Source organism: Lygodium microphyllum, chromosome 11 (genome assembly GCF_053477565.2).
Source record: "Lygodium microphyllum isolate KBCC chromosome 11, Lygodium_microphyllum_v1.1.10, whole genome shotgun sequence".
In the NCBI taxonomy this organism is placed as follows: domain Eukaryota; kingdom Viridiplantae; phylum Streptophyta; class Polypodiopsida; order Schizaeales; family Lygodiaceae; genus Lygodium; species Lygodium microphyllum.
The window spans coordinates 90482521-90507737 of NC_141145.1; the positions used below are offsets into that span (position 1 = coordinate 90482521).

The 25217-nt window shown below is 41.2% G+C and overlaps 3 pseudogenes; 2 read left to right on the forward strand and 1 right to left on the reverse strand.

The window, feature by feature from the left end:
• Positions 1-1171: 1171 nt before the first annotated feature.
• LOC148029070 (uncharacterized) lies at positions 1172-24940 on the reverse strand (annotated as a pseudogene).
• LOC148029071 (uncharacterized) lies at positions 2182-2905 on the forward strand (annotated as a pseudogene).
• LOC148029072 (uncharacterized) lies at positions 22635-23128 on the forward strand (annotated as a pseudogene).
• Positions 24941-25217: the final 277 nt, after the last annotated feature.

A 25217-nucleotide genomic window follows, 5' to 3' on the forward strand; every position in this document is an offset into this window, starting at 1 on the left:
GAAGGTTTCAAGCTCAAATCAAGCTTGTTTTCTTGACTATAAGAGCAATCACAAATTATAAAATCAAGTACAATATGCTGTCATGTATCATAGACAACTCTGCATCCCATCATTCATACATGATGCCATAGCATGAATCAACTTTGCATGATTACATTCAATGTAGACTGTTAGGAACAAAATCTTATGAGTCAATTACAAGGCTTGTAGGGCAAAGAGACTTGCTTCAAGAGAGCTTCAAATTGAGTTCCTGATAAGGATAAGTTACCATAGTCAAGAAATAAGAGAAAAAGCTCCTCTTAATTCAACTCAAAGTATTTGTGAATGATCCACAAACATTGCCCTACCATAGGGGCACATAATACTTGCATATTTTGACAAGATGTCTTCTATATAATAAGAAATTAATTAAAAGAATAATGTTAGCTAGTTCTCTGAATATGGCTGAAGATATCAGCCCTAAATTAGCCCAAATATATTTCGGAATTCACCTATGATGACAGCATAAACTTCCCTTAATATGGTATCGGAGCGTTTGGTGTCGAAAGTCCACCATGGGGGTAAGAGACAACAGGGTGAAGGTAGATTCAAGGAGAGGAGTAGATGGAAGAGAAGGGGTTCGAAGAAATTGAAGATGTAGGAGAATACTCCAAAAAATAATTAGAAAATGTAGAAGAATACTAACAGAGATGAAGACTATTAGTTTATTCCTGCATTATGAGAAGATAAAACTCTAATAGACAAAAACGTGTATAAAATAATACCTTCCTCTATGCTACTCAAATCGCCAATTTGATGCTTCCATTGACTCCGAAAGGGGGGTAAAATACCAGCACACCTGGCTAGAATTCTGCCAGATCACTCCTTCTTCATCACCCCCTTTCGGAGTGCTGTTCACTGCCTGAAAACAGTGATCGCGCGTCGCGTAATTTCGTCAATCTCTCTTTTTACATAAAATCCTCTCAAATTGGCTGAAAGCTACATTATTTCTTTTACATGTCATCCTAATTTAGAAGTTGTCTATAGTTTTATGGATTTTTACAAGAGATAATATCTAAAATATCAAAATTAGGCTAAAACTTGTCCAAAAATCTAATATTTTTGAACCATGGACGCTAACACTAATGTCTAAAATGGAATTGGCTCTCTAAATCAATAAGAAAGCCACACTCTACATTTTTTTACATGGTGTGTGGGTAGCGGCACGATAGCGGTAGCCATAGTATGTGGCGTACTCCATCTCCTATGCCATAGGTGCATGACCATAGTCTTTGGTCTACATCAAGACCAAAGACTTATTGATTCTTTCATTCAATAATATTACCTTTGAAAGTTAAAATTTGAACGGCTTATACTCACAAATGTGGCCACAAATCCATATTGTCCCATCCAGCCCAGTCTAGATGTGTGACCAGCTATCACTATCTTTCATGCTACCCCCTATGTAAATTTGATTAAACAAAATAACATAGATTAGAGAATAGTTAGAATCAATCTAGAAAAGTTTATATTAATTCTAATATACATTAGCAAAGGCACACACCTTCTCCTGAGGAAAGCCGATGCATAGGCATCTCTCCTTGAGGAAGTATTGCCATGTCTCCATGCACATATCAGCCCTCCTCTTGTTTCTCTCCACCATACAGTAGCGTCTGTTTATTTTTCATATTACAATAAGTGTTAGAATATACCAAAGAACTTTTTGGATTTCAATGTTTTGTTACTTTTATTGATTTTTTAACTTTGATCATTTGATAGATGTCTCATGTTTTTATGGTACTTGAAAATCAAATTCAGACCAATCAAAGGATACACGGCCACCTCCTACTGGTGGTGGTTGGGGTGCACAAAGTTCCAATACTGCACATGAACTTGTTTACAATGATTTCTACTATGATAAGTCTATTAAATGCTGAAGTGCTCATTGTCGTGGCACATATCGGAGGCCACGAAGGGAGTGCTTTTCACATGAGATGACTCATGGTACTTTTGAGCAAGCACCACCACCTGAGGAGCAACATTGACCTATGGTATGTGACTATTCTCCCTTAGTTTTATTATTGGTTATTTTATAAATGAAAGGCTTATATATAATGCAACCATATTATATATGTAGGTATATTCACTTGATGACACAACAAGGATGACTTCCACTATTAGTGGTGCACATGTCCCTCGCACATGACACAGACAGGCCATTTGTCAGTTGGAGCTCGAGGTTTCTTGACATCCTCTACCTCTTGCTTTGGAGGCTGAGACAGGTGGAGATCATCCATTGCCTACTCGTTTGCATTCTCTAGTATAGACATATGATCGAAGATGATATGGAGGATGGAAAAGAGGATCACTTCTTTTAGATGGAGTGGTTTTTAGCTTCTAGGGCAATCGCTACATGATTGCTCTATCTACCATCAGTGGAGCAGGATGAGGCATCTTTATTGCACAGGATTTGCATGTGCCCCCTCATTCAGAGGTCACTCTTATGTCTTTTTGTGGACCTATATATAGATGGGGTCCATGGCATCAGCTTACTCGCTACATTTAGAGCATGAGTGCAGCTTCTATTTCTGATAGAGAGATTACACATGTAGAAGGACAAAGACTCTATGTTGATGGAAAACCTTACTCTTAAGAAAACATAGTAGGTTTAATCAATAGTAGTCCAGGGATGAGTGCAAGAACCAATTGCACGTTTGTGGAGTGTGAGAATAGTCATGAACCAAGACATATGAGTAGGGATGTACAAAGATACATAGTTGTCAATGCTATTAGATCATTACGTGCTAGTGATGAATTACTAGTCAATTATGGATGGCATAGACCTCCACGAGCACCCTTAACAGATGAGGGTAGAGAGCTTCATTGTATACAATTCCTAATGTTATTTTGGACTCTTGTACCCTGATTCTACACTTTAATTTGCACCACATTCTCTAATATTATCTCTAATTTAATTTGATAATCATCTTTTATTGTCTCTAAATGTTTCGTATCTATGATAATTATTGAATTCCATGCACATCTCTCTTTCCTTTTATATAGAAGCATGCTATTGATACAATCTTCTTTACCTTCAAATGTGTAGATTTCGGATAATGACATCGATAATGTCACAAATCAACATTCGATTGACGTATCTCACATGTCAATAGAGTGCATGAGGATCCTGCGCAAGAGTGATCCTAATGTGTATGCAAGACTATCTTTGCTAATGATGATGGCATGTTTGATTTTATTGAGGATTGGTATCAAAATGATAGTGCGAGTTACATTCCTAACAATGAGAAGTATCTTCAAGAAGAAGCTCTAAAGTGTATCTACGCAGCAAACCAACTGACACGACTAAGTGCAATCTTACTTATTCTTAACCTTGAAAACTGTTTTGGATGGAGTAATCTATCCATTTCAGCACTTTTGAAGTATGTAATAATCTAACATATTTTTTTGTTACATTCTAAACATGTTTGCTTGTTATTGATCATATTTTTAATGAAATTACAGGCTTCGCTCTCTCAGAAGTTCTTGCCGACAAGCAATTCCCTTCCTGCATCACATGATGAGGTGAAGAAAATGATAAGTAGTCTTGGACTTGACTATTCTTCTATACATGCATGTCCCAACAATAGTATTTTATGTAGAGGTCTATACGAGGATAGTGTGACGTGTCCAAAATTTCAAATGACTTGTTATAAAGAGGAGAAAGGTAAGGTCCCTAGAAATGTATTGAGACATTTTCCCCTCACTCTATGTATAAAACATATGTTCCAAAGTCCCGAATTAGCTAAGCTTATGACATGGGGAGCGGAGCGCAAGAGCAAAGATGGAGTAATGTGAATTCCATCACATAGTCCTGCATTTGAGCATATTGATTTGCGATGGCCAGATTTTGCAAAAGAACCACACAATTTAAAGATGGGTGTAGCATTAGATGGTGTGAATCCATTTTCAATGAAATCAAGTAAATGGTCTACATGACTAGTGGTAGTTATTAACTATAATCTACCCCCATATCTCACCATTAAGAAAGAGCATTTAATGCGCTCACTCTTAATTCTAGGAAAATGACAAGTTAAAGACTTGAATTTTTATTTGGCCCCTCTCATCGACGATCTTCAAGATTTGGGGAGAGGGATTGATGTCACGGATATGTCTAGAAGCATTGGTCAAAGACAATTCATTGTTCATGGAATTTTAGCATGGACTATCCACAACTTTCCAGGATATGGTTTTTGCTCATGTAAATGGTTTAAATAAATATATATTATCTCATACTTTTTTATAATGTTCATTGCGCTAATCACCTTTGTTATGTTTTCCATGCAGGGATATGTATCAAGGGTTATAAAGCTTGTTCAATTTATGGTGATTGGTTGAGATTGACTTATAGCAAAAACCTCAAAAAATATATATCTTCGACATAGATGATTTTTATCTAAAGATAATTATCTACAAGATAGAAGGCAAGTCATACATTTTAATGGAAAGGTAGAAGAAGGGAGATGCCCAATACCAATGACACCAAAGGATTGGTATCTAAAGTGGACTATTGGACCCGCTATCGATTCGAAGTCGAAGATCATAAGCGGCAATGATGATGACACTGTGAAGAAGCAAGCGAGAGGAAAACATGCTCTAGCTCAAAGTCCTTTGTGTAACGTGTCCCCCTTTCCACTTGATTAGACACATCTTAGCAGTCCATCAGGAAGAAAGTCCATAAAGCACCACCCGACACTCCCATGGCCGTTCCCACTTAGGACCGACCTGAATCAGGGTTTTCCTAATGGCCAAGTTCCTGAAAGGTAACTAGCGTCGAGCCCCGGATGAACTACTTTACACAGAAACATCAGGGTCGAAGCGAATTCATATTGCACTTGGTTCAAGGAGAATGGGAAACGAGAGGGATGCGAAGCTCGACCTCTCTGCCTGTAAGGCATAGTCCCATTCCCTTCCTCTAAAACAGTATAAATCGAGACTCTAGCTTTCTAGATTCTAGGTCATCGTTACCTTGCTGTCAATTCCGTTGAGAAAAGTTCCCGGCCAACCGGGACCACCCTTTCGTAGGACGGACCCATGGTCACATCCACCACACTTTCCTCATGTTGCTTTAGTTATCTAATTACCTACCACATTTAGTTTGACAAGTAAAAACAACTTCCTTAATTATCCAATTAATCATTGGTTCCTTCACGTAACTTAGGCACTGACATAGAAAAAAAATGCCAAACAAGTTCCTTTTCAACATTTGATCTTTATTTATCAGTCTTTGGAATACATCATATAATCCAGGCCGAAGGCTAATCCATAATCTGCCCGAAGGCTATTCCAGCAATCCTTAAGGATCTCTATTCCAAGTTTCTGCCCGTAGACTAGTATGCGGGCCTCGAGATCCAATCTCGAGTCACATCGGCCTCTTGTGCAAGACCTACAGGCAAGGGATTTATGGCCAGAACCCCCCCGGCACCCAAGCATCCTCCTGCTCCAAGTAGCACCCACGGAGAGACCTCTCGCGGTAGGTTCGGTCCACGTACCTGGCGCGGCTAACAACCCCCTTGGATAGGGTCAGGTAGACAGTCGGGGGTAACTGATGCTGCCTCTCCCTCTAGGCTTTCAACCTGAAGCATTAGTTATTTTCCAACATTAGTTCTTTGAGCAAAGAAGAACAAACAGTGCTCCTAAGTGTACAAACATAAGCACTCCAATGGTCGTTTATATGACCAACTTCTAAGGTGTGAATCCTTCTCTCCAAATGCATCCAGCATTCGATCTGGGATCAGTTGCAACTTGGCAATATCCCAAGGGTTTCGTAAGCTAAGTTGGGTGTTTACTCTTTTTTTCCTTGGGTTAGGGTTTAAACCCAGTTAACCCAAATTGTTTCCATCTTGCGTTTCCATTAAAGGCAATAAATCCTGGGCAACCTCGTCGCCCTAGCTTGATTGGTCAATTGCTTGCTAGGCAATTCATAATTATCCTAACTTGGCAAATCAGCCTCACAGAAGGGTGATGTAGCAGGATGTCTACTCATCCTCTAGAAAATTAAACTTGTACTTAGATCTTGCCAACCTTGTCTTAAGGAGTGGTAATACTACTTTGTGAATTAGACACAAAACCATGCGACGTTGCAACTTGTTGTACAAGATAAGTGTCGCATCTAACTTGTGGGATTATTTCTCCCGACACACGGTATTCCTTGGCCAAGAATACCTCAGGTCAAGATGTAGGGTTTGCAAGTCCTCTTGACCCAATCCAACCCTAACCCTACTAGGCCGATGACACTTTGGGCCTAGGGTTCCTAAATCCATACGGAGGTCTAGTATTTGGCTAATTGATCCTTAGGGTAAGAACCCTAGATCGTTCTTGCATGGGCATTTAACTAACCCCAACATTCCGTGAATGTGGGTAGGACCTTTGAGGTCAGAAATATTAAGTCGATTTCCTAAGTGCGATACTAGACAGAATTTTAATGCAGCTTAGCTCTACCTAGCGCATTGAGGTGATCATCATTAGAGTTACACCATTACAAGCGATTTACCTAATTGATATAATTGTCTTGTGATAAGAGGTGAACTTTCCTTAGATATGTAAATACTTTTCCTAAAAGATGAAAATAATTGCAAGATATAACATTCCATGGAAATATCGATTCATAGACTTTTTCCTTCTATACAGCTATACAATGATCGTTACATTTCCTTGCCTAAACTATAATGATTGAAAATTTAGAGCTAACCTATATAAATCCTACGTTGATTTACATCAAGAACTATGCTTATAAACCCTTCATTTCATGCATTGAATTCAAGCTTTAATATGAGAATGCATCCTTTCCTAAATACAACTTCGATTAAAGAACTCCATGCATGAGTGAATGCCATGAGACCATTTATGATTTAACCCGTCAACCACTTAACCGACCTAAAATGCTGTCAGGCACACTGCTGTCACGAACCCAAAAGGTGGATTCAATATTTGCCACTGGTTGAGTTTGCATACAATGCTTCCTACAATGCTGTCACGACTGTTGGCGATGGTGTGGCAGAGCTGGCGGGCTTCCACAGGCGATAGCATGGCCAATCCTCTCTCCTCCCTCCCCTCAAGCTCGGGTAGGGAGTGTTTTTATAGCACTAAGGGGGGGGTAGCCTCCAAGTGTCGTCTGGCTGCATGCCACCTCCCCATGCCCTCCACCACTCCACACAAGTCATGCTCTTCTCACACTCCCTCTCCGCACCATGCATCGGCTGAGGGGGAGGGGTCTATAATAAAAAAAATTGCCACAATTTTAACCATTATCCCCTTTTTTCCCCTTGAAGAGGTGTTCCCGTGCGGGCTTGCGATATCCATGGCCTCTTATGCACAATGCGGCTGGAATTTATTAACACGTGAGGGTGGAGCATTTAGCCCAAGGTTCTTCTGTGCAGGGACCACTCAAAATTCCTCTTGCGTGGGATGTGCGGGTCTAGGGTTGTTGATATTTCATGTGGAAATATTACATTCTCTCCCCCTTAGAGGAATCGAGATGTCCTCATCTCGAGAAGAACTGGGGGTATTGTTGGTTGAGAGTACTTTCATCCATCCAAGTGGCATCCTCTTCGAGATAATCTTTCCACTGGACGAGGTATTCTCTCAAGGTCCTGGATCTCAAATGCCTCTCCCTAACATCTAAGATCCTGTTAGGCCGTAGCTCAAGGACTCCTTGGCTAGGCATTACAACTTGTTGATCATCAAGCATGTGACTAGGGTTAGGCACATACTTTTTCAGTAGGCTGATATGGAATACATTATGAACTTTTAAGTTCTCAGGGAGTTACAGTCTGTAGGCATTGGGCCCTAGGCACTTGAGGATCTTGTAGGGCCCATAATACCTTCGACTTAACTTTTTGCATTCACCCAAGGATAGGGAACTCTTCTTTGGACGTACGTGAATGAAGACCATATCACCTTCAACGAAGGATCTGTCTTGCCATTTCAAGTCCACGTAAGCCTTTTGTCTATCCTTGGTGGCTTGGATGTCCTATCTTATTGGCTTGATTTGGTCATCCATGTCTTCCAACATCTCCTTTGAAGCTTCAACCCTCAAGGTTGGATCTGAAAAGTTTAAAGGATTACGACAATCATGCCCATACAATGCTTGAAAAGGGGTCATCTAAATGCTTTGTTGGTAGGAAGCATTGTAGGCAAACTCAACCAGTGGCAAATATTGAATCCACCTTTTGGGTTCGTGACAGCAGTGTGCCCTAAGTACATCTTCAATGACTTGGTTGACTCGCTCCATTTAACCATCGGTTTGTGGATGGTAAGTTGTACTGAAATAGAGTTGAGTCCCAATGGCCTCGAAGATAGCCCTCCAGAAGTGTGATGTGAAGAGAGAGTCACGATCACTAATGATTCTTCTGGGTAACCCATGCAGTTTGAATATCTCCTTAATAAATAACCTTGCGATGTCTGAGGCTTTATAGTTTGTCTTAACAGGGATAAGGTGTGCAACCTTGGTGAGCATATCCTGTCAAGATTGTGGGAGAGAAGGAAGGAGTCTCACTTGTAGCTTTCTTGCTTGCACAATGGGGGAATACACACAAGGGTGGAGGCTGAAAATAGTTTTCCTCTTCTTAGTTGTGTAAGCCAAAAGAACTCTCGTACAAAAGAAATAAAAGAACCCTATATATGGGTCTCAAACCAAACTCAATTAACTAAGGTGGCATACTAACTGAGCCACGAACTAGAGTAGATAAGGATACTAACTGAGCCACGAACTAGAGTAGATAAGGATAGCTGTCATCTAGCTATTATTCATGGGCGGTGTACCAACCGCATCTGCAACTGACAAGTCGGTGACATAAATGCACAACAGTCACCCTAGCATATCATGAGTGGAGCTCGATATCTCAACACTCCCCCTCGAGCTCAATCCCAATTCCTGCACACCAAGCAGGTCTCTGAACTTGTGCAGCTTCTCTGCGCCCAATGCCTTCGTAAATATGTCAGCTACCTGATCCTCTGTGCTGACATAAACTAGATCAATAAGACCTAGTAAAACCCTCTTCCGCACATAGTGATAATGCACCTCAATGTGCTTTGTTCTAGCATGATAGACTGGGTTATTTGCCAAGTGTATACTGCTCATGTTGTCACAATAAATGACAACTGTCCCATCTGTAGGCTGATGCATATCATAAAGTAGCTTATGCAACCAAGCTACCTCACATGCAGCCATTGTTGCACCCCTGTACTCAGCCTCTGTGCTTGACAAGGCAACTGTAGGCTATTTCTTGCTCCTCCAAGTGACTGCAGCACTCCCAAAAGAGAACACATATCCACTGGTAGATCATCTATCAGAAATACTACCAGCCCAATCAGCATCAGTGTATCCATACAACTGTATCTGAACCCCAGTCTCATAAAATAGTCTATACTGCAATGTGGACTTCACGTACCTGAGTATGCGTCTAGCCGCATCCAAATGTGGTTTCCTTGGAGCCTACATAAACTGACTTACCAATCCAATAGCGTAGCTCAAATCTGGCCTGGTAATAGTCATATAAATCAAACTTCCTACTATGCGTCTGTACATAGTAGGGTCTTCGAGAAGCTCACCTGCATCTGCGCTCAGCTTCACATTCTGCTCCAAAGGAACTGAAATAGGCTTACAGCCTGTCATCCCATATTTGAACAGCATGTCCAATCCATACTGCCTCTGCAAGAGCCATATCCCACTTGGTGATCTAATCACCTCAATGCCCAAGAAATAACGCAGCTCTCCCAAATCCTTCATATCAAACTTCCACTTCAATAGCATTTTCACATGAAGGATATCTTCATCACTATCACCTGTGATAATCAAATCATCAATATAAATGACAAGTAGCATAATACCTTTCTCTATTTTTCTCACATAAAGTGAGAAATCTGCCTTGGAAATCTAAAAGCCAATAGTGACAAGATATTGTCCTATCTTGTCAGACCATGCTCTAGGTGCTTGTTTCAAGCCATACAATGCTTTCTTCAACCTGCAAACAAACTCAAGATGAACAACATGCACATAACCTGGTGGCTACTCCATATATACCTCTTCTTGCAAATCACCATGCAAGAAGGCATTCTTTACATCCATCTGATGTAAATACCATTCCTTTGATGCAGGCATAGCAATGACTGCTCTTACGGTTGCCATCCTTGCAATCGGACTGAATGTTTCTTCATAATCAATGCCATATGTTTGTGCATACCCCTTGACTACTAATCTTGCCTTGTATCTGTTCATAGAACCATCTGCATTGTGCTTCACCTTATAAACCCACTTACAGCCAATTGCATTCTTACCTTTAGGCAAAGGTACCAATTCCCATGTAGCATTTGCTTCCAAGGCATCCATTTCTTCATCCATGGCTTTCTCCCATTTTTCTTTTTCCATGGCTTGCTCAAAGGAAGTGGGTTCTGGTTCTTGTATCACTTTGACCATATATGCATAGTGAATGGTTGTAAATCCATCATATTTCAACCTATCCACAGGATACCTAGCTCTGGTAGACCTACGCAAAGTAGGTTCACTCCCAGGTGCTCTCAAAACATCCATGGTCTTCCTTACTCCAGGTGTAACAATAGAAGGAATACCCAACTCATCATCAATGCTCTGTTCTGAGCCACTGGATTCACCATCCACGTAAGAGTGACCTGCATTCACATCAAACATGGACTGATCTACCTTTTCTTTTCCTTTTCGTGATACTTGCATACCACTATCTGCATTGCTTTGAGAAGATTCTCCTGATCTCAATCTGCCTGTCCATGGCGAAGAATGTGAACCACTGCTAGAGGACACTCTAGGTCCGTTAATATCTTGTGACTGCTGCTATGAATTCCGTGCAGCATTACCATTTTGTGCATCTACATTATCAATCACATTTACTGGTTTATACCAGCTACTCATCTCATAAAAAACAACATCTCTGCTCACTATAAACTTACGAGTAGAAGGGTTATAGCATCTATACCCTTTTGCTGGGCAGAGAATAACCAATAAAGATGCACTTTTCAGCTTTTAGATCCAACTTGGATCTCAACTCATTTGGCACATGAACATAGGCAATGCAACCAAAAATTTTCAAATGAGAAATATCTAGTTTCCTACCAGTATACCTCTCCTCTGGAGTCATGCCATGTATTGCTGCAATGGGAGTCCTGTTCATTATGTAGACTACTGTAGCAACTGCCTCAGCCTAGTAAAAGTCTGGCAGGTCTTTTTCATTGAGCATGGCACGAGATACCTCTCCAATATGCCTGTTTTTTCTTTCTGCAATTCCATTTTGCTGTGGGGTATGACTGCATGAATATTGCTGCTTTATGCCATGCTCCCGCAAGAACCTTGCAAACTCATTTGAGAGGTACTCTCGCCCTCCATCTGACCTTAGGCATTTTATTTGCAGGGCTGTTTCTTTTTCAACCACAGCTTTAAGAGTTTTGAAATGCCCAAAAACTTCACTTTTCTTTTTCATAAAATACACCCAAACTTTTCTGCTATAGTCATAAATAAAAGTGACAAAATAATGACAGCCTCCAAGAGATGCAGCTTTAGTAGTCCACATATCAGAGTGTATTAATTCCAATGGCTTCTTACTCTCTTGAACATGTCTAGGAAATGGTTTCCTTGCCTGTTTTCCAAACTGACAGGCTTCACATACCTTATGCATTTCTGCAACCTTGAATTTTAGCAATCCTGCAACAATATTTTGGGCATGCATTGATTTAAGTCGCTGTACATTAACATGACCAATGCGTTTATACCAGATATCAATATCTGCAACTACACCGGTCCCATGTGCAAACATTGCTGCACTCAATTTAGGCATGTCTGCATCCAATGTAAACATTCTGCCCTTCTTCTTTCCTTTTGCTATCAAGCGACCTTTATTTTTCATATCCTCAACAAAGCATCCATGGGAATTAAATCTGACCTGCAAGCCCTGCTCAACCATTTGACCAACAGAAACCAGGTTCTTGGTGATATTCGGAACATGAAATACATCAGACAGGTATTTCTTTTTCCCTTCTTGCATAGACAAAGGAATATTTCCAATCTGCACAATAGGATGTGCAGTATCATCACCAGTCTCCACAAATCCTGGTTTTTTCATTTTCCTTGCATCCTGCATCCATTCTGCATGTCCTGTCATGTGGTTTGATGCACCTGAGTCAACATACCACACATCGTTACTTTCTTCTGCACTTGTCACAGAATTGGTCATGTGCTGCACCATAAACAAATGCTCATTTTTGTCATCACCCTGTCTACTAGAAGATGCATAATTCCCTTGTTGCAGTTTTCCATTCATGATGTCATTCTGGTTTTTATAGTAGTCTTTAGCCATATGACCCATTTTACCACAGTAGTAGCATTCAACATTGCTCTTAGCATTTTGCCCTCTTTGCCATCCACCACGACCTCTTTGGCTTCCCCTGCCTCTAGAGTTACCATGTCCTCCTCCATAGGACTGGTTTTCTTGAGTTTGCTGCATATTCTGATTTCTACCAGAGCCTCCAGATCGGCCTCCTCTATCTCTGCCTCTACCTCTTCCAACATTTGAGTAGAAGAGAGCTTCTTTTGAAGTTCCTCCTGAAGAAGATGCACCACCATTTCTATGCTCCTCAGAAATTAGAAGAGCAATCAACTCCTCAAAATCAGGAAATCTTTCATGGACGGAAATGGATGTTCGAAACTGTGCATAATCCTTTCCTAGACCATTCAAGGTCACATAAACTAAATCATCATCTTCCACTAGTGACCCAATGGAAGCAAGTGCATCTGCAATCTTCTTCACCTTGATGTGGTAGTCATTGATGCTCATACTTTCTCTTTGCACATTGTGGAACTCTTGCTTGAGCTGCATTTTCCTGGCTTGCGTATTTGTGCTATACATTTTTGACAAAGTATCCCATGCCTCCTTTGGCGTACTTGCATCCTAAATATGCACAATCATAGAGTCTGAAATGCTGATAGACAGCCAATACATAACTTTCCTGGCTCTCTCATGCCATGCTTTAAATGCTTGCATTTGCTGTTGATTGGGAACATCAGGAAGAACTGGTTCTTCTTCATTTCCTGCAACAAATTCCCAATATCCTTTTCCCATAAGGAAATTCGTCATTCTAAACTTCCATGCTTGGAAGTTATTCTTGTCAAGCTTTTTAGTGACAATCTGTGAGAGAGAATCAGACGCAATTACAGAACACTGCAAAAAATTCTGTCACTGCAAAGAACACAGCTTCAGCGTCACAAGGGCAAATCTGCAAAACTGACGAAAGTGGTATTTGACCACACAGTCACTTCCTAGTGACGATTTTGCATCAACAGGCAACAAGGATGATTCTGTAACTCCCAATGTCTCTGGCACAGGCATACGATGTAATTTCTACAGTAACTTTTCACCGACATGTAGAACAGTGGTCGCACAACATAAAACTGGGCATTTTCCTGAGTGCGTATGCAGAAAACTTCCGCCTCCAAAACAGGCCCCAAAATGGCCTCAAATCAAAAAAATAGGGTCACCGGGACTAAAGCCCTTTCCCCACTATATACTGCCCTCTTGCTTCACCGCAAAGGGCATCTTAGACAATGCACTCTTGCACTTTCCGGCTGTGCTACCTGCAGAGACTTGCTCGCAAAACAGAAGAATGAAAGCAACACTGGTCCTCTTACTAGAACACCGCGAACTTGGCTTGCTTTCTTGAGCTCCTTACCATGAACAAGGCTCTCATACCATGTCAAGATTGTGGGAGAGAAGGAAGAAGTCTCACTTGTAGCTTTCTTGCTTGTACAATGGGGGAATACACACAAGGGTGGAGGCTAAAAACAGTTTTCCTCTTCTTAGTTGTGTAAGCCAAAAGAACTCTCGTACAAAAGAAATAGAAGAACCCTATATATGGGTCTCAAACCAAACTCAACTAACTAAGGTGGCATACTAACTGAGCCACGAACTAGAGTAGATAAGGATACTAACTGAGCCACGAACTAGAGTAGATAAGGATAGCTGTCATCTAGCTATTATTCATGGGCGGTGTACCAACCGCATCTGCAACTGACAAGTCGGTGACATAAATGCACAACGGTCACCCTAGCATATCACGAGTGGAGCTCGATATCTCAACATATCCACTGCAACCATAATGGAGTTGTATCCTCCCTGAACTTGGGGCGCCAATGACAAAGTCCATACTAATGAATTCCCATTTCATTTGGGGAATGTCAAGTGGTTGCAATTTCCCTGGCATTTTGACATGTTCTCTCTTAATGCATTGACAAGACAAACATTCCGTGACATATTTGAGAACGTCACCTTTAAGCCTATCCCAATAATAGCTCTTTCGGACCGTATTAAGGGTCTTGGCATAGCCAAGATGTCCTGAGAAAGGGGAGTCATGAGCTTCCCAAAGTATCTTCTGCTTGATTGATTGGCTTGCCGGTATATATAATCTCATTCTATAGTAGACAAGTCCACTATTGATAGAGAATTCTTGATACTTTGTTTGTAGCTTCGGGTCTTGATCCTTGATGGGGATCTCCCTTAGCAATTTCTGATAGATCGGGTCATGGCATGCCTCTTCTCTAGCTAGCTCGAGAATTGGGTTGTTTGGCATGGATATCTTTGTGGCTAGAGATCTTGCTGTTGATGGATCTTGCAAAATCAGAGAATTTAGAAATGCCTTGTGAGACTGAGTGCATCAGCAACTACATTCTCCTTTCCAGGCCGATAATTGATTTCAAAATCATATTCCTCCAGCACTTCAATCCATCGACATTGCCTCATATTGAGCTCATTCTGGATAAAAATCCATTTAAGACTTTTATGATTCGTCACTAGGGTAAACTTGTTACCCAGCAAGTAGTGTCTCCAAAGCTTGAGAGCATGGATGACAGCTAACAGCTCCAGATCGTGGGTAGCATAGTTTCTTTCATGGCTCTTCAGCTTCCTTGAAGAGTATGCTACAGGATGACCTTCTTGCATAAGCACACATCCCAAGGCAAGTGTGTTAGCATCAGTTATCACTTCAAACTCCTTACTAAGATCTGGAAGTTTCAGAATAGGTGTTGATACCAAGCTTTGCTTTAATTTATCAAAGCTGGACTGTTCAATAGGTGACCATACAATTGATGCTTGCTTCTTCAGTAGATCCATCAGAGGCGCTGCAATCAAGGCATAGTTTTTGATAAAGACCTTATACCATCCTGTCAATCCAAGAAAACTACGTATTTCTTTAACAGTTGTTGGTGTTGGCCATTCCAGAATGTCTTTGACCTTGGCTGGATCCACTGAAATTTCTTCAATTGATACAATGAATCCCAGATATTCAATCTGTCACTTGAAGAATGCACACTTCTTCTTCTTGGCATAAAGCTTGTGTGCTCTCATTGTTTCAAGAACAATGCGAAGCTGGGGTTCATGATCTTCTTCCTGCTTGGAGTAGACTAGGGTATCGTCAAAGAAGATGAGTACAAAGTCATCAAGCTAGGGCCTAAAGATATCCTGCATTAGCCTGTTGAAGATAGTAGGAGTAGTTGTCAACCGTAATGACATGACTAGGAACTCAAAGTGTCCATATCTTGTGCTGAATGCCGTCTTTGGGATATCTTCTTCTTTGATCCTTATCTGATAATATCCAGACCTGAGATCGATCTTGGAGAAGATCTTCGCACCTTGAAGACAGTCAAGAAGTTCATATATTCTTGGAATGGGATATTTGTTCTTAATGGTTGATTGATTCAACCCTCTGTAGTCAATGCATAACCGAAGCATTCCATCTTTCTTCTTCTGGAATAGCACTGGAGCTTCCCATGGCAAACTACTGGGATGAATGTAGCCTTGGTCTAATAGTTGCTTGAGTTGCTCCTTCAGCTCAATCACTTCTGGGATGGACATCCTATATGGTCTCTTTACGATTGGTGCAGCTCCTGGCAATAGCTTGATTTTGTGATCAACTTCCCTTTGAGGAGGAAGCTCTATCAGCTCTTCAGGAAATACGTCTGCGTACTCCTTTAGCCATGAAGGTTCTTCCCTAGACTCTTGATTCTGATCTAGCTTATTTAGCTTAATAAAATAGACAGATAGCCCCTTTCTGACTCCTTTTATTATCCAAGATGCTTTGGCCAGTTGAATTTTTGGCCTACCAGCCTCTCCTTGAGTTGTAACTAGTTCCCCTTCAGAATTTCGAAAGGAAACTTGTCCCTTTCCACAGTGAATGTGGGCATCATTGGGTATTAGCCAATCCATACCGAGCAAACATTCGTGGACTCCTAAGTTCATTACTCGAAATCTGACCAAAGTCAACTTTCCACCCAGTAGGAATTTCACCTTAGCAGTTTGCCTGGTACAAGAGACCTCATGACCATTTGCTAATTCCACAAGTAAGGTAGGTACATCATTTGTGGCTGTTCCTAATCTTCTTGCATAGACTGGTGAAATGAAGGAATGTGTACTGCCACAATCAATCAAGGTTCTAAAGCCTTTACCTTGATAATCCGATGGAGTTTGAATCATCGAGAATTGGCGATTCAGGCCTTTCTTGTGAAGAGCGGCGTTGCCCTCTCAAAGTCAGCTTCCATGGTTGGGTCTTCTTCATCACACAGCTCCTTATTGGCAACACTGGAGGTTCTCCCTCTAGCCATGACGGTGGCTCCTTGTCCACGGACGGTTCCTTGGGATGGCCCTTGACATTGTCCTCCGCTAAGCTTGGGACACTGCCTTTTAAAGTGACCGGGCTCATTGCAATGGAAGCATAGGAGATTGCGGCCATTACCTTGGGTAGGAAAGAGGTTATTGGCAGCATTTGCCCTAGCTTTCTTCCTTTGTGCCTGATTTTGGCCCTGCACTCTCTTGGCCTAAGACCTAAACACTCCCTTGTTTTGATCCTTGTAAGACCAAGTCCTATTACTTCTTGGCTTGGTCTGCACCACCTGTATTATCGGTGCAGCTCGAATGAATGCATCTTGAAGGTCTGTTGGGCGCATTGATTCCAGGCGGGTGTTCATGGGTGGGTTTAATCCGACACAAAACTTTGACACCTGTTGTGTCATATCCATTTGTAGCACGTAATTTGAAAGAGAGACAAACTTTGAATAGTATGCATCAAAAGATAGACCAAGCTGCTTCAGTTCATAGAATTTGTTCATCTTCTGCGTGCGATAGGCAGGTGGTAGATATCTTCCTTGCACAGCTCTTTTAGCTTCTCCCAAGTAACAGACCCTTCCGAGATCCCTTGGTCTCTACACCATTGCTTCCACCAAAGTCTTGCTTCGCCAGTAAACTTCAGCTTGGCGAGCATAGCCTGGTTAGCGGGTGCAGTACCTGCTGCTTCGAAGTAATCCTCCATGGATTCGATCTAGATCTTAGCATCAGTTTTGACGGTCCTTCCCTTACCATCGAATTCTGTTGGCTTGATTTGTTTGAGAAGAAACTTCTTCTCCTGAATCAGGGTTTTCCTAATGGTCAAGTTCTTGAAAGGTAACTAGCATCCGAACTACTTTATGCAGAAACATCAGGGTTGAAGCGGATTTATACTGCACTTGGTTCAAGGAAAATGGGAAACGAGAGGGATGTGAAGCTCGACCTCTCTGCCCGTAAGGCATAGTCCCATTCCATTCCCCTAAAACAGTATAAATCGGGACTCTAGCTTTCTAGATTCAAGGTCATCGTTACCTTGCTGTCAATTCCATTGAGAAAAGTTCCCGACCAATCGGGACCACCCTTCCATAGGACGGACCCACGGTCACATCCACCACACTTTCCTCGGGTTGCTTTAGTTATCTAATTACCTACCACGTTTAGTTTGACAAGTAAAAACACCTTCCTTAATTATCCAATTAATCACTGGTTCCTTCATGTAACTTAGGCACTGACATAGAAAAACAATGCAAAACAAGTTCATTTTCAACATTTGATCTTTATTTATCAGTCTTTGGAATACATCATATAATCCAGCCCGAAGGCTAATCCATAATCTGCCTGAAGGCAATTCCATAATCCGCCCAAAGGCAAGCAATTCTCAGGGATCGCTATTCCAAGTTTCTGCCCGTAGACTAGTATGCGGGCCTCGAGATCCAATCTCGAGTCACGTTGGCCTCTTGTGCAGGACCCGGAGGCAAGGGATTTACGGCCAAAGCCCCCCCTAGCACCCAAGCGTCCTCTTGCTCCAAGTAGCACCCACAGAGAGACATCTCGCGGTGGGTTCGATCCACGTACCCAGTGCGGCTAACAAACCCCTTGGATAGGGTCAGGCAGACAGTGGGGGGTAACTGATGCTGCCTCTCCCTCCAGGCTTTCAACCTGAAGCATTAGTTATTTTCCAACATTAGTTCTTTGAGCAAAGAAAAACAAACAGTGCTCTTAAGTGTACAAACACAAGTACTCCAGTGGTCGTTTATACGGCCAACTGCTAAGGTGTGAATCCTTCTCTCCGAATGCATCCACCATTCGATCCAGGATCAATTGCGACTTGGCAATCGATCCATGATCAATTGCGACTTGGCAAGATCCCAAGGGTTTCGTAAGCTAAGTTGGTTGTTTACCCTTTTTTTCCTTGGGTTAGGGTTTATACCCAGTTAACCCAAATTGTTTCCATCTTGCATTTCCATTAAAGACAATAAATCCTGGGCAACCTCGTCACCCTAACTTGATTGGTCAATTGCTTGCTAGGCAATTCATAATTATTCTAACTTGGCAAATCAGCCTCACAAAAGGGTGATGTAGCAGGATGTCTACTCATCCTCCAGAAAATTAGACTTGTACTTACATCTTGCCAACCTTGTCCTAAGGAGTGGCAATACTACTTTGTGAATTAGACACAAAACCATGCGACGTTGCAACTTGTTGTACGAGATAAGTATCGCACTTAACTTGTGGGATTATTTCTCTTGACACACGGTATTCCTTGGCCAAGAATACCTTAGGTCAAGATGTAGGGTTTGCAAGTCCTCTTGACCCAATCCAAGCCTAACCCTACTAGGCCGATGACACTTTGGTCCTAGGGTTCCTAAATCCATATGGAGGTCTAGTATTTGGCTAATTGATCCTTAGGGTAAGAACCCTAGATCATTCTTGCATGGGCGTTTAACTAACCCCAACATTCCGTGAATGTGGGTAGGACCTTTGAGGTCAGAAATATTAAGTCGGTTTCCCGAGTGCGATACTAGGTAGAATTTTAATAAGGCTTAGCTCTACCTAGCACATTGAGGTGATCATCACTAGAGTTACACCATTACAAGCGATTTACCTAATTGATCTAATTGTCTTGCGATAAGAGGTGAACTTTCCTTAGAGATGTAAATACTTTTCTTAAAAGATGAAAATAATTGCAAGATATGACATTCCACGCAAATATGCGATTCATAGGCTTTTTCCTTCTATGCAGCTATACAATGATCGTTACATTTCCTTGCCTAAACTATAGTGATTGACAATTCAAAGCTAACTTGTATAAATCCTACGTTGATTTACATCAAGAACAATGCTTATAAACCCTTCGTTTCATGCATTGAATTCAAGCTTTAATATGAGAATGCATCCTTTCCTAAATACAACTTCGATTAAAGAACTCCATGCATGAGCAAATGCCATGAGACCATTTATGATTTAACCTGTCCTTTAGCACTTAATCGACCTAAAATGTAACCATCCTCGCATGCAATTTGCAAGTTCATAATTCTTTTCCATACATTACGACGATCTGGACAACATTCAATGGGCGTCTAAGATTATCCTCTATATGAACCACGACCATGAATTTAATTCATAAGTGCATCATGTGACATAAGCTCTATCCTTCTTAGCACGATATCATCTTCTAAGTCATGCATTATACGTTCAAGAAGATTGCAACTACCCTTGTCCACGGGAGTGCGAGCAGTTCCAATATTCGACATGCACTCCACTTTGTAAATCGAATGAATAAATGCATTTATAATCCCCTACGAAAATTAAACATGCCTAAATGCATTTTTTTCATGCGGGTTTATAAATGGAACCTGGGCATTAGGACTCGGAGCATTGTCCACACGTGTAATCGGGTTGGAAGCTCCCATGTGTGCGCCTCGCATCTTTTGCTTGGGAGCCATTAAATCTCGGTTCAGAACTTCCTCTTGGGTCTCTTACGTGTTACGAATCTCTTTCTGCCTGGCGTTCTCTTTTTCTGTGTAGGAATGGGCCTTACAGTCACGGCTTTTGAAAAACTCGAGAGCACGGGTGAATAAGGCTTAAGGAGGCTTTTAATGGAAGCTTCCAAAGAAGCTTCCAAGCTTCTGTGGCAGGAATTTACATGGAGAGAGAAAGTAATAATGAAGAGGATGATGAGGATGATGACGAAGGAGATGAAGAGGATGATGATTAGGATGATGATGGTGATGGTGACGACGGAGGCGGCAGTAGCCCGTGACGTGGTGACGGCTGTTGGTGATGGCGTGGTAGCTGGCGGGCTTCCACAGGCAAGAGCACGGCCAATCCTCTCTCCTCCCTCCCCTCAAGCTTGGGGAGGGGGTGTTTTTATAGCACTAAGGGGGGGGGGGGGGGGAGCCTCCAAGTGTCGGGCTGCATGCCACCTCCCCATGCCCTCCACCACTCCACACAAGTCATGCTCTTCTCACACTCCCTCTCCCTGCCATGCATCGGCACAGGGGGAGGGGTTTATAATAAAAAAATTTGCCACAATTTTAACCATTATCCCCTTTTTCCCCCTTCAAGAGGTGTTCCCGTATGGGCTTGTGGTCTTCAAGCCACGGCCTCTTATGCACAATGTGACTGGAATTTATTAACGCGTGAGGGTGGAGCATTTAGCCCAGGGTTTTTCTGTGCAGGGACCACTCCAAATTCCTCTTGCGTGGGATGTGTGGGTCTAGGGTTGTTGATATTTCATGCGGAAATATTACACTTTGATATGGCATACTTTGGAATATTGGAAGGATTTGAAGATATGCCATCTTCTTGATCCTATGCATATATTCAAGAACGTTGGTCATTCATTATGACAACACCTCATTGGCTTGAAAGACACAGTGACAACAAGAAATGACTTAAAGGATCAAAAATCAAAGCCCAATCTATGGCCACTTTATGATGAAACTTGACATGAGACAACCTACGAGCTAGCCCCATGGGTGCTCACGACAGAAGAGCTGGAGACTATCAACAAGAAGATTCAGTTGATTCGTACGTCTACAGGATATGGAGCATCTTGTCGAAACATGTTCACTCTAGTTGACAAGAGCTTGTCTGGTTTAAAAACACATGATTGACACAATTTTGTGAAGGTAAATCTATCTAGATCTTTGTAAGTATTTATTTTCTTGCATGTTTTGTTGATCGAATTAATCATGTATGTAGCATGTTCTACCCCTTGTTTTTGATGGATGTACTATAAGAGGAGTCCGATATGTAATATATTGCCCTGGATCACTTGCAAGGTACTTATCGCTTTTTAATTTTTAGTATAAAATTTTATTTGATATCATTTTAATTCAAAAACATCCCTAATATCTTCTTTCTTTCACTGATAGAGATGGATTACATCTAAACAGATTGCCAAAGGGTCAAATCCACAAAAGAAGCGTGAATGTATAGAGCTTCTTTGTTTAATGGAAAAGGAACTTCCAACCTCCTTTTTTGATATCCAGGTTCATCTTCTAATCCATCTAGTGGATGAGATAGACCTCACTAGTGTTGTGAGCACTCGAAGGATGTTTTGGGCTGAGAGATTTATGGGAGTATTGAAAGGTTATGTACGTAAAAAAGAAAGACCACAGGGTTCTATGGCAGAGGGATGGATGCTTGAAGAATGCATGTATTACATTTGTGAATACCTTGAGAAAACCAATTCTAAAGCTCCACACATATGGACAAATGAGTCATCTTCTACCATGTCATGTCCAGTAAGGGAGTCCCTTTTTGACGTAAGGTCCAAGATAAATTGGATATTTCTACTTTCATTGTCTATAATAGTGAATGCATGCATCAATTCGTTGCTGAATATGAGGAGAAAATTGCAAGAAAATGAGTTGGTAGACATAAAAAGAGGAGATCTAAACGTCAAACCAATGTAAATAATGGCAGGGACATACCTACTTTCATGGATTGGTTATACACCCATATGCAATGAGTGGTTAGTGATCATGAGCCAATCTCAACGGAACAGAGAGAGCTTATGATCGGGTGTGAAAGAAAAGTAACTTGTTGGTTTTTGAAAACTCTGAACTAAACAAGCAAATTTCATTTTTTTTAAATAATTGATTTATTGGTCTAGGCTCGAATGTATACCAACATGTGGGCTTATGGACAACATCGTCGGATAAAATCTATTGACGACTTACGTCTAACTCAAGATTCTTGCATCATTTCCTCTTTCAAGCAATTATCACGTGCAAGTTCAAGATACACAAATCTTGTTGATGGTGAACTTGGTTACGTGGGAACCATAGTCGGCATTTATGAAGTATCGTATCGTATCGTATCTTCAAGCAGATAAATGAAATCTCTCTTCATGCAATAATGACATGTAGATTTCTTGAAGCTATACATAATTCTAAAGTTTTGATTTGTATATTTTGACAGGTGGGTTTGAAGGTGGATTGGTTTCGTGCCGAGTATAAAGGTAATAATGCCACAATGAAAAGAGAACCATCTGGATTTTGGTCCGTCGACTTCTCGAAGTTATTGTGTGCAACAAAAGAGCCTTACATTCTTCCAACTCATGTTGAGCAAGTGTTCTTTTACAAGAATATAGATGCTCATCCATGGTGGCAAGTTGTGCATGTCCAACCTAGAGGTTGGCACTTGTTTGTTTTGATAGCGTTGACCTTGAGGGAACATATCAGGATGAATTGATTACATCCTCAAACCTAGACACATCGACATCAAAGAGGTGTAGAATTCTTCTTTCCGATCATGATGATGGCATTGTAGATTATGAGAATGACAATGATCCAAACTCTGACACTACAGACACCGAAGAGGAAGAAATAATGGATGTCGAGCCTACAGAGGAAATGAACATCAACATAGATTTAACAATGGAAGGAGGAGTTCGAAGAAGTCAACAAGGATAATGAAGATGAAATGTATTGATGGTTAATCTCAGAGATGACGATGAGGACTATTAGTCTTAAGTGTCAACTTAGTAAGACTATTAATCTTACGTGTCAGCCTATGTTCTTAGTAAGATTTAATCTCAAAATAATTCATGTGAAGTCATGATTTTTATTCTTTTGAAAACTTACTAACAAGGGTGGGTGGTGGGGAGTCTCGTGGTGATAGCCTCATATGGCTAGTGTCGAGGTTTAATTTCCATCAGACTCGTTTTTCTTTCTCTACCTGTGTACAAGGTAATCTTAGCTTCAAGTTCATTGAAAGAAAGTGTGTATCGGGGTTTGATTCTCCTCCTCTACTAAGACTTCTATCTCGCGTTTCAACCCCAATATCAGCATCTCAACCTTCAGTACCCGCAATCAAGAATTGTTTCCTGGATTGACTTGGCCTAGTAGTAGACCATTGAAGCCAACAATCTTCTATCATTTCCTGGAAGCAGTTCCAGTAGCACCCTTAGTGAGTACCCGCAATACTCTTTGCCATAGTACCCCCCCCCCCCCCCCCCACGCTACCCATTTGCTGCTCTAGTCCTGCTCTCTCCCTCTCTCTCTATGACACTATGTCACCCCATCTTTGATGTATGTGGCAGTAGTATGGGCCCCATGCTTGTCAACTGCCTCATGGACGTAGATTGAGAGACCATAGATATGTACGATCTCACACTTGTTCCGCAACAAACCATAAATACCATTGTTCTACCTGACATTGATATCAAAGCTCTCTAGTCATAACTTTTTGGTCTCATAGGTCATGTTGGCCTTTTGAAGACATAAATATAGCATTTCATTTTGTTTCATTTCTCTCTCTCTCTCTCTCTCTCTCTCTCTCTCTCTCTCTCTCTCTCTCTCTCTACTTACTGTGCATTGCTGTGTCGATGACTCATGATTTTGCACATTTTCTTGAGCAACCACTTCCGATTCCATCCTGTCCCAAACTCTGTCTCCAGTGTGTTGATGACATATTTCTTATCATCCTCAAGTTGATTCGCTGAATTGAAAAATAAATTCAATTAGTAATTCAAATAAAAAGCTGTAATTTATATTCTTTATGTTAAATAATACTTACTCCCATGGTACATGAACTCACTGTAGATAAAACATACAAAGGTCTCTCATCTGACGTCTGAAAAGGCAATTCCGACTCCGACTTGAAGGATACCCCCGTCTGGTGTGATGTCGCACGTGACACCCAAAGTTCCAGTGCACATGCACACTAGTATTGGTGGGGGCACTCGTAGTGTCTCGCCAATTGATTAGGCTGGTGGTGTGATACTTTGCCCCACTAACACCTACATGCAATACAAACATACGATACATTGAGATGTGAGTTCTTAAAAACTACTTGATATTTAATATGTATTCACCATAAAATACATACCTATGGGACTGACGGTCACTAGCCTGTGAATCAGGTGTTACTTGAGTAGGAGGAGGTACATAAGGAGTAAGCTGCTGACTCCCATGATGTGATGTACCTAGGATAAGAGTCCTAAGCAAACAAAGACATCAAAAGGATACATATATTACGAATTCTATATGTAAAAAATGATGATGTTACTATTTTATCAATCAAGAAGCTTATCGATGCACTGTAGTGTGTGTATGAGAAAAAGTCTCCACTCCTGCATGTGGCTGGGAGGATGCACCCTCTCCAGGACGTACAAGCATACTGAATCTCCCAAGAATCTTGATGGCACTGTCTAAACTAGCATCATCCATCTCCACATAATCTGCCATGGCCTCTGACAATGTATCTCCAGAAAGTCCAATGCCTTGTAGCAAAGTCTTGATGATCACCAACTTCACTTTACTGGTGTGGTCACTCATCATATCTATATATTTAAAACAACTATATGTCAGACTAGAGATACATTGTTAGAGGAGAGCTCAATATATCTAATAAGAAACATTGACCAAATAACTCCAAGCAAGATGCATCCACATCTCCTAGCTACTTTCAGTAGACGTAAAACTTTGCACTTTGGCTGAGTTTTCTATAAAAATTCAATTTCTTGCAACATGAAGGTAGAGATGGTCACTTAAGTCCAGGATATCAATGGAAAATAAAACTGTATGTAGGCCATAACAATGGATTGGACAATGA